This window comes from Peromyscus leucopus, unplaced genomic scaffold, assembly GCF_004664715.2.
Source record: "Peromyscus leucopus breed LL Stock unplaced genomic scaffold, UCI_PerLeu_2.1 scaffold_1825, whole genome shotgun sequence".
NCBI classification, from domain to species: domain Eukaryota; kingdom Metazoa; phylum Chordata; class Mammalia; order Rodentia; family Cricetidae; genus Peromyscus; species Peromyscus leucopus.
The window spans coordinates 1-8,625 of NW_023505024.1; the positions used below are offsets into that span (position 1 = coordinate 1).

At 35.4% G+C, this 8,625-nt stretch overlaps 1 pseudogene; it reads left to right on the plus strand.

Moving 5' to 3' along the window:
- Positions 1–3,287: 3,287 nt before the first annotated feature.
- Positions 3,288–4,217, plus strand: LOC114689446 (annotated as a pseudogene).
- Positions 4,218–8,625: the final 4,408 nt, after the last annotated feature.

Consider the following 8,625-nt stretch of genomic DNA (forward strand, 5'->3'; position numbering starts at 1 on the left):
GTCACTCGTAGCATGCACTATTCCGCACACTCCGCTCAAGTTCGCTATCTTGTTTTACAGATCATCTGATTATTTCACCAGGTTATTTAGATCTTGAGGCTTTTAAAAAAAAAAAAGGATAATATTTTCTTGCCTTCCATCCATAGTACATGGAAACTCTAATAAATTCATTTGAATATAAAGTCAGAAAAGCACTAAAATAATCAGATAAAAATTAAATTTGAGTGTGGGTGTGTGTATGTACACACGTGTGTGAGGGTGTGTTTGCCCATGTGTGGAAGTCAGAAGTGGACATCAGGATGTTTTCTTCAGCTGTTTCCAATATTACAAAGTTCAGTTGGGCTAGAATTGCAGGCTGTTTGCATTGTGCTCTTGGGTTATGAGTGCATTCCACCATGCCTAGTATTTTACGTGGTAGAGATATGAACTCATGTCCTCATACTCAGCAACCACTTTGCCCACTGAAACATCTCTTGATCTACAAGAGAAGCATTGCATTTTAAGAACTAAGAGACAATGCTCAACTTAAACTGTTAGGTATCACTCTATGCAAGACGTTGAGCTTGTTATAGTGGAGCGAGTTATTTTGGGAGGCATAGATTTTCTGCATATTTATTCAAGAAAGAAAACTAAAAGCCATTCAGATAATTGCAATGAATCAAATACCTACATTAGTACAACAAAGGCTATGAGGAAAGGCTTTTCAGAAATCAGGGATTATTTTCCTTGTTACAAAACAATCATTGAAAAGATTCTTTGAGTTGTCTTTAAAACTGAGTCTTCAAATGTCTAGATGGTCATAATAGCTATAAATTTAATATGTTCCAGAAAGAATGATGGCCTTTGACTATTGATGAAAATAATGATCAGATGTTTGATCAAGAACTATAAATATTACCAAGTTTGTTAAATCTAGTACTTTGAATTCTTATATATAAAAAGTCTATGTTCATGTTTGAGGTTAATGAGCTTGTTCTAGAAATGGAAAATGCTAATGGAATTCATAGCAAACATTCAAAACACTGTATTCTCCAAGAAGTGACTAAATAAGTTTGAGGTGAATGCATTTTTTCCATCATCGTGTCCACTCAGCATACGTTATTTTCATGTACAAACATGCCATTTGAGTGCAAAAATAAGGAATGAACAGGCCCATTTTAATAATTAATAGAGAAATTCAGTTCTATTACAGCCTAACATCTTTGCCAAAGATCATAGAAGCTAAGGTGAGAAACTTTGATTGACATCTGAATGAGTATTTTTTTTATTTATAGAAAGCAAACACTTCTCAAGTCTACTAAAGAGATGAAAATTTGCAAAGAGAGAAAAGTAAATAAATATAACGACAATTTTGTGTATGTCTGTATGTCATATCTCTTGTTTGACTAATAGCTTTCAACATCATGCACAAATATGTTGGTGAGATTGGTAGGAGCACAGTGTAATACATACGTCTTCCACATAGATTCCACTTCAATATTAGTATGACCTGACTATCTATCTATCATCCATCCATCTATCTATCTATCTATCTATCTATCTATCATCTATCTATTTATCTATCTATCTCAATCATCTATCTTCATCATCATTATTATCTATCTATCTATCTATAGATCAATCGATCTATCTAATCATACAGAATCATTTTGGCAAGTAATAATTAGTAAAAAAGCTCTGTTCTTAAGATTGAAAACCATAATAGAATATTCCATGTTAATTATTTATTGAAAGAAGTGATATTTAAAAATGGATAATTATTGACATTTGCAGGCAAAACAAAATGAACAAAGAGTCAATTACTGACTATTTACATTCCTTTTCAGCAAAATCACAGCTTCCTTTCTCTTCTGAATTACTGCTCTGTTCCAAGAACATGGTGTTTATAGACATATTGATATTAAAACTACTAGGGATTGCATCTGTCTTCTAGTCCCCTGGCAGCTGACTGTAACACATGTGAAATAAACTGTTATCACAAAAACATTAAAAATTGAAGAATGATTCATAGTTCATGTGTTTCCACTAGTTTGACTATTTGTCCTGTGCTTTTTCCAATCTTAGTGTCAACAATTCTCGCTCATACAATCCCTCCTCTTTCTCCCATTGGATTCCTGGAGCTCCACCTGGGGCCTGGTCGTGGATCTCTGCAACTGCTTCCATCAGTCATTGGATGAGATTTCTAGCACGACAGTTAGGGTGTTTGACCATCGATCCCCAGAGTAGGTCAGTTCAGGCTTTCTCTCAAACTATGAACCAATAGCTGAGGAACCCCCTACTGGATCAGGCCTCTGGATAAGTGAGACAATTGATTAACTTGAACTGTTTGGGAGACACCCAGGCAGTGGGACCAGCACCTGTCCTTAGTGCATGAGCCGGCTGTTTGGAACCTTGGGCTTATACAGGGACACTTCCCTCAGCCTGGGAGGAGGGCACTGGACCTGCCTGGACTGAATCTACCAGGTTGAGCTGAATCCCCAAAGGAGTCTTGCCCTGGAGGAGTTGGGAATGGGGGGTGAGATAGGGGGAGTGTGGGGGAACAGGACGAGGGAGGACAGGGGAATCTGTGGTGGATATGTAAAATTAAATCAAATTATTAAAAAAAGAAAAAAATTGAAGAATGATGCTACCACTTTCATCTTATTCAACTATAACCTTGGGCTCTGGATGTTCAAAAGTATGCCTCTCCTACAATAATAATAATTAAAAGTTGTAATACTAATGATAGTTCTAGTCACCAAAAACATTTATTCTGATCCATTGATTATGTCAAGTAATAAGTATCACAAGATATTTTAAGATTATTTGGAAGTTATAAATATTTATTTCACATGTTTAGGCTAAAATACCTGAAATAAGTTTTGTAAAGTGCTGAAATATTATATAATCAAGTCTGAAAATATGCATAACAATATTTTAAAAAATTGACATTCTTTATTGTGAGGTGATGATAGGCTTCCCATTTCATATGAAAAATAAAGTTAATGATAAAATATTACAGATAACATATTCCAAATTTATAATCATTAAGTTGTAAAATTAACCATAATTGTGATAACAGGGATTTGTGTTTGCAGAGTGTTATGGGAACATAATAATGCAAATAGATTGCCACAAAATTTAGGAAAAAGTGTTGAATCATTTATTAAAAAATAACAGAATATCACTAATGAGGATTACTTACTTTTGCATAAAGTGCTCCACAGAATCATATACCACTCTCAAAATAAATGTCTTTATTTTTTCAGATAAAGTATTTCATATTTACCACTTCTGATCACTAAACAATGTGGCTGAGTAACAATGTGACTGAGTTCATTCTACTTGGTTTGACACAGGATCCATTTAGAAAGAAATTCTCTTTGTTGTGTTTTTGCTTTTTTATATGGGAACATTACTGGGTAACTTGCTGATCATTGCTACCATCAAGACAAGCCAGGCACTTGGGAGTCCAATGTACTTCTTCTTGTTCTACTTATCCTTATCTGACACCTGCTTCTCTACAACCATAGCCCCTAGAACAATTGTGGATTCTCTGATGAAAGAGGCCTCTATTTCTTCAGTGAGTGCATAATACAAGTCTTTACATTCCATTTCTTTGGCTGCCTGGAATCTTCATCCTCATCCTCATGCTGTTGACCGCTATGTAGCATCTGTAAGCCTCTGCACTACATGACCAATCATGAGCCACCGGGTTTGTGGGATGCTGGTGGCCATGGCCTGGGTGGGATCCTGTGTGCATTCTTTAGTTCAGATATTTCTTGCTTGAGTTTACCTTTCTGTGGTCCCAATAAGATCGACCACTATTTCTGTGACTTGCAGCCACTGCTGAAACTTGCCTGTTCAGACACATATATGATCAACCTACTTCTGGTGTCCAACAGTGGGGCCATTTGTACAGTGAGTTTCCTCATGCTAATGGTCTCATATGTCATCATCTATGCGTTCCCTAAGAAACCACAGTGCTGAAGGGAGGAGAAAAGCCCTGTCCACCTGTGTCTCCCATATCATTGTGGTCATCCATGTTTTTTGGACCTTGTATTTTATATACACACGCCCTGCAAACACATTTCCTATGGACAAGATGATAGCTACATTTTATTCAATTGGAACACCTTTGCCTCAACCCTCTGATTTACACATTGAGAAATGCAGGAAGTGAAAATGCCATGAAAAATTTATGGAGGAAGAAACTGATCTCAGATGATAGGAAATAAATGAAGGTCTTCTATCTTTTTCCATAGCTTTAAATTAGAGTTAATAAATATTATTTTTATTATTAGTTTAATATATCAGTTTCTTAGGGCATAAGATTATAAGCTCAATAGTAAAAAGACAATGTGAAATGGTGTTGAATCAATTTACATAGAGGGATAAACTGTGAAATAATAAATTAAGTGTGAAGACCTTTTGTATTTGTTGATGTTTGATCCTGTTTCTCTGCATTTCCAGCCTTTCTGTCTCAACAACTTTTGGCTGTAATTTGTAACTTTCTGACCACCTTCCTGTAGATTTCTGAAGTTTCCACCTAATATATATCTATCTACATAATCACATTTCCTATTTGAAAGCCTGATAAGATTTACTTTCCTGATTAGTGATTCCTTATTTTTAGCATTTTTTGAGATTTTAATATAATTACAATAGTTCTCTCTTTGCTTTCCTCCCTCAAAACTTCCCATATATACCTTCCTGCTCTCCTTCAAAATTGTAACCTCTTGGCCCCTGGCAGTGTGATCAGGATCAATGCCTGGGCATGAGCCAGCTTTCTGCATCCCATTATCTATTGGTCAGACACCTTGCTCAGTCTTGAGGCAGGGAGGAGGGCTGAATCCTTCCTCAACTGAATGTACCAAGGTTTGCTGTCCCCCCATGAGAGAACTTATTCTTTTGGAGGAGGAGATGAGGGATGGGTTTGAGTGACAGGGCAGTAGGCAGGGGTGGGAGGAGTGGGAGGAGGTTGAGAGGGGATCTGTGGTTGGTATATAAAACAAATAAATTTTTTTTTAAAAAAAAAGGAAAAGAAAATCAGAAATAAATTGTAACCTCTCCCCTGCCACTTGTTATTGCATGCATGTATGTATATGTATATGCATATATATTCCAATTAGTTATTTTTTTATAAAGACATGTTGGTCTTATCATCAACCTAAGTTTTTCTCTGGATTCAGTAAATTGTGCTATGTTCAAATAATTGTAGCAAGTGTGAGTATAGGTGAAAATGCATACACTTGGAGGAATATATTTTATTTGGAGATTGATTCAAAATTCTTTTTTTGTTTGTTGGTTTGTTTTGTTTCATTTTTTTTCAAGACAGGATTTCTCTGTGTAGTTTTGGTGCGTGTCCTGGATCTCACTCTGTAGACCAGGCTGGCCTCAAACTCACAGAGATCCACCTGGCTCTGCCTCCCAAGTGCTGGGATTAAAGGCATGCACCAACACCACCCTGTGACTCAAAACTCTTGCCATGTATTTATTTAGATTGTTCTAGAACACTAATAAGATACACAGAGAAAAATTCACTCTTGAGACTCTGGGATGTTCTGCTGTCAATGTTAGGGTTGCAATCACAATGATTCTTTTGTAATCCTTATTCCCTTTTCCTGACTTGATCTCTTCATCTTTAAATATTAAGATTTCTCCTGGGCATACTAATTATAATATTTCCTTTATAGCAAAGTATTAGATTTAGTGCAGCATGTATAAGATAGTTTAAGGTAGAGATTTCTATACAGGTTAGTACCAAAAGAACAATCACTTCAAGATAGGGTATTTGGATATATTAACAGATTAAACAGAAAAAGGATGACACAAGGGAATATTTTAGGTCTTGGAACAGAAGTTTCATATTGCAAATATAAATTATTTAATGAATTTTGTATCCAATCCAGAAGAAAATATTAGCAAAGGAAAAGCCGACATTTAGATGATATTTTTACATTAGAAGTTAATTTTTTCATTATTAATTAATACTCTAGTACTAAAGAATATTAATGTGAATAATATTGCTAATGTTAATATTTTCTTGTGTGGTTTTTAATTGAAAAAGTTAACATGTATTATTTTTTCCTTAAGATTTCAATTACTTTTTTAAACCAGTAAATTATATAGCAAAATTTTATCAATTTTGTTATATTAGAAACCATAAAATTTCCCTTTTTCTTCCTTTTTCTTTCTTTCTTTCTTTCTTTCTTTCTTTCTTTCTTTCTTTCTTTCTTTCTTTCTTTCTGTCTTTCTTCCTTCCTTCCTTCCTTCCTGCCTTTCTTTCTTTCTTTTTTTTTTTTCTTTCTTTCTTTCTTTCTTTCTTTCTTTCTTTCTTTCTTTCTTTCTTTCTTTCTTTCTTTCTTCTGTTTGTATTCCTTTGATTTTTTTTTTGAATGCCTGAGATTAAATGTAGGTCATTGCACATGTTAGGTCATGGGCTCTATGACAGAGAAATAACTCCATCTTATAATTTCTTTAGCTCAAAATATGATCATATTTTTTGTGTGTGTTAGCAGAAGACAGTAAAGTCTACAATAAACTACACTGGTATATGTAGTATATACTTCTTCCTGTTATAGTCTGTGTGTTTCAGTCTCCTGTCAATTTTGAGAATATTGTCAGTATGTAATACCTATAGCTTGACTCTGTTATCACAGGATTTTCAGTTCTAAATTCCATTTGACAGAATAATATTTGTACCTTCTTTTTCTGAAGAAAAAAGAAAATTGTCTTACTGCTTTAGCGAGAACTTCAAGTACTGTATTGAATAGATATGGAGAGAGTGGACAATCTTGTCTTGTTCCTGATTTTAGTAGAATTGCTTTGAGTGTCTCTCCATTTAATTTGAAGTTGGGTAATAGCTTGCTGTAAATTGCCTTTACTATGTTTAGGTATATCCCTTTATCCTTGATCTCTCAAGACTTTTATTATGAAGGGTGTTAGATTTTGTCTAAGGTTTTTTCAGCATCTAATGAGATGATCAGGTGACTTTTTTCTTTCAGTTGTTTACATGGTGGATTGCATTGACAGATTTTCCTATGCTGAACATTCCCAGCATCTCTGGAATGAAGTCTACTTGATCATAGTAGATGATCTTTTTTGATTTGTCCTTGGATTCTGTTTGCAAGTATTTTATTGAGTATTTTTGCATTAATATTCCTGAAGGAAGCTGGCCTGTACTTCTCTTTTTTGTTAAGTCTTTGTATGGTTTGATATCAGGATGACTGTGGTCTCACAAAATAAATCTGGTGATGTTCCATTTGTCCCTATCTTGTGATATAATTTGAGGAGTGTTGGTATTATTTCTTCTTTGAACATGTGATAGAATTCTGTACTAAAACTGTCTGGCCTTGGGATTTGTTTTTGGCTGGGAGACTTTTAATGATTGCTTCTATTTCCTTAGGGTTATAGGTCTATTTAAATCATTTATCTTATCTTGATTTAACTTTGGTAAGTGGTATTTCTCAAGAAAAACTGTCCATTTCTTTTATATTTTCCAATTTTTTAGAATCTTCAAAGGGTGATGCTAGCTAAGTCTCTTAGTAATGGGGTTATAGAACCTTAACTGGCCATCTTCTATAACTAGGCAGGTTTCCAGTGGAGAGATTTTGACACCAAACTCAGTCACAAAAACCTTCAACCTACAATTTGTTCTAACTGCAAGATGTGCTCTGGAAAAGAAGGCACAGAACTTGTGGGAGTGGCAAACTGGTTCCAGACAGAGACTCATGGCATGAGAGGGAAAACCAATGACTGACTCAGCCTGCATGGCCAGAACCAGAAGCTGGATAGCCAGAGACCTAAGATAGAACCAAACACAAATGGAAAACAAAGGTCAATGAAAATGAATTCCTAATGATTACTCTGTTCTACTGGTAGATAAGAGCCTACATAATCATTATTACAGAGGCTTTATCCAGCAACTGATAGGAGCAGATGCAGAGATACACAACCAAATATTAGAAGGTGCTGGAGGAATCCTGTGGAAGAGGGTGAGGAAGGATTGTAGAAGCCAGAAGTTCAAGGACACCATAAGAAAAAACACAGAATCAACTAACCTGGTTTCATAGGTCCTGATAGAGACTGAACTGACATCAGCAAGTCTTCATGGGTCTGACCTAGGTCTTCTGCATATGTTATGGTTTCATAGCTTGGTTTTCCTGTGAGACTCCTAACAGTGGGAGCAGGGGCTGTCTCTGACGCTTTTGTCTGCCTTTGAGACCCTTTTCCTTCTAATGAGTTGCCTCCATCCTGCTTGGTATGAGGGGATTTGCATACTTTTATTGTAACTCAATATGCCTTGTTTGGTTGATATCCTTGGGAGGCCTGCACTTTCAGAAGGGAAATGGAGGAAAGTGGATCTGGGGAAGAGGGAAGGTAAGAGAGGGACTGGAAAGAGAGGAGGGAGGGGCAAGCTGGGATGCATATATGAGAGAAGAATAAAAGACAAGGAAAATAATTGTTTATTGATTTATACAATATATATTGATTTAAAATAAATGTATATTGAATGTAAATGCATCCTTTTCATTTATTTTACTTTATGTATGAGTGTTTAGGTTTCATGTATATCTGTACAGCATGCATGTGCCTGGTGTTCACAGATATCAGAAGAGAAATTGGATGCCTTGGAGCTGGAAT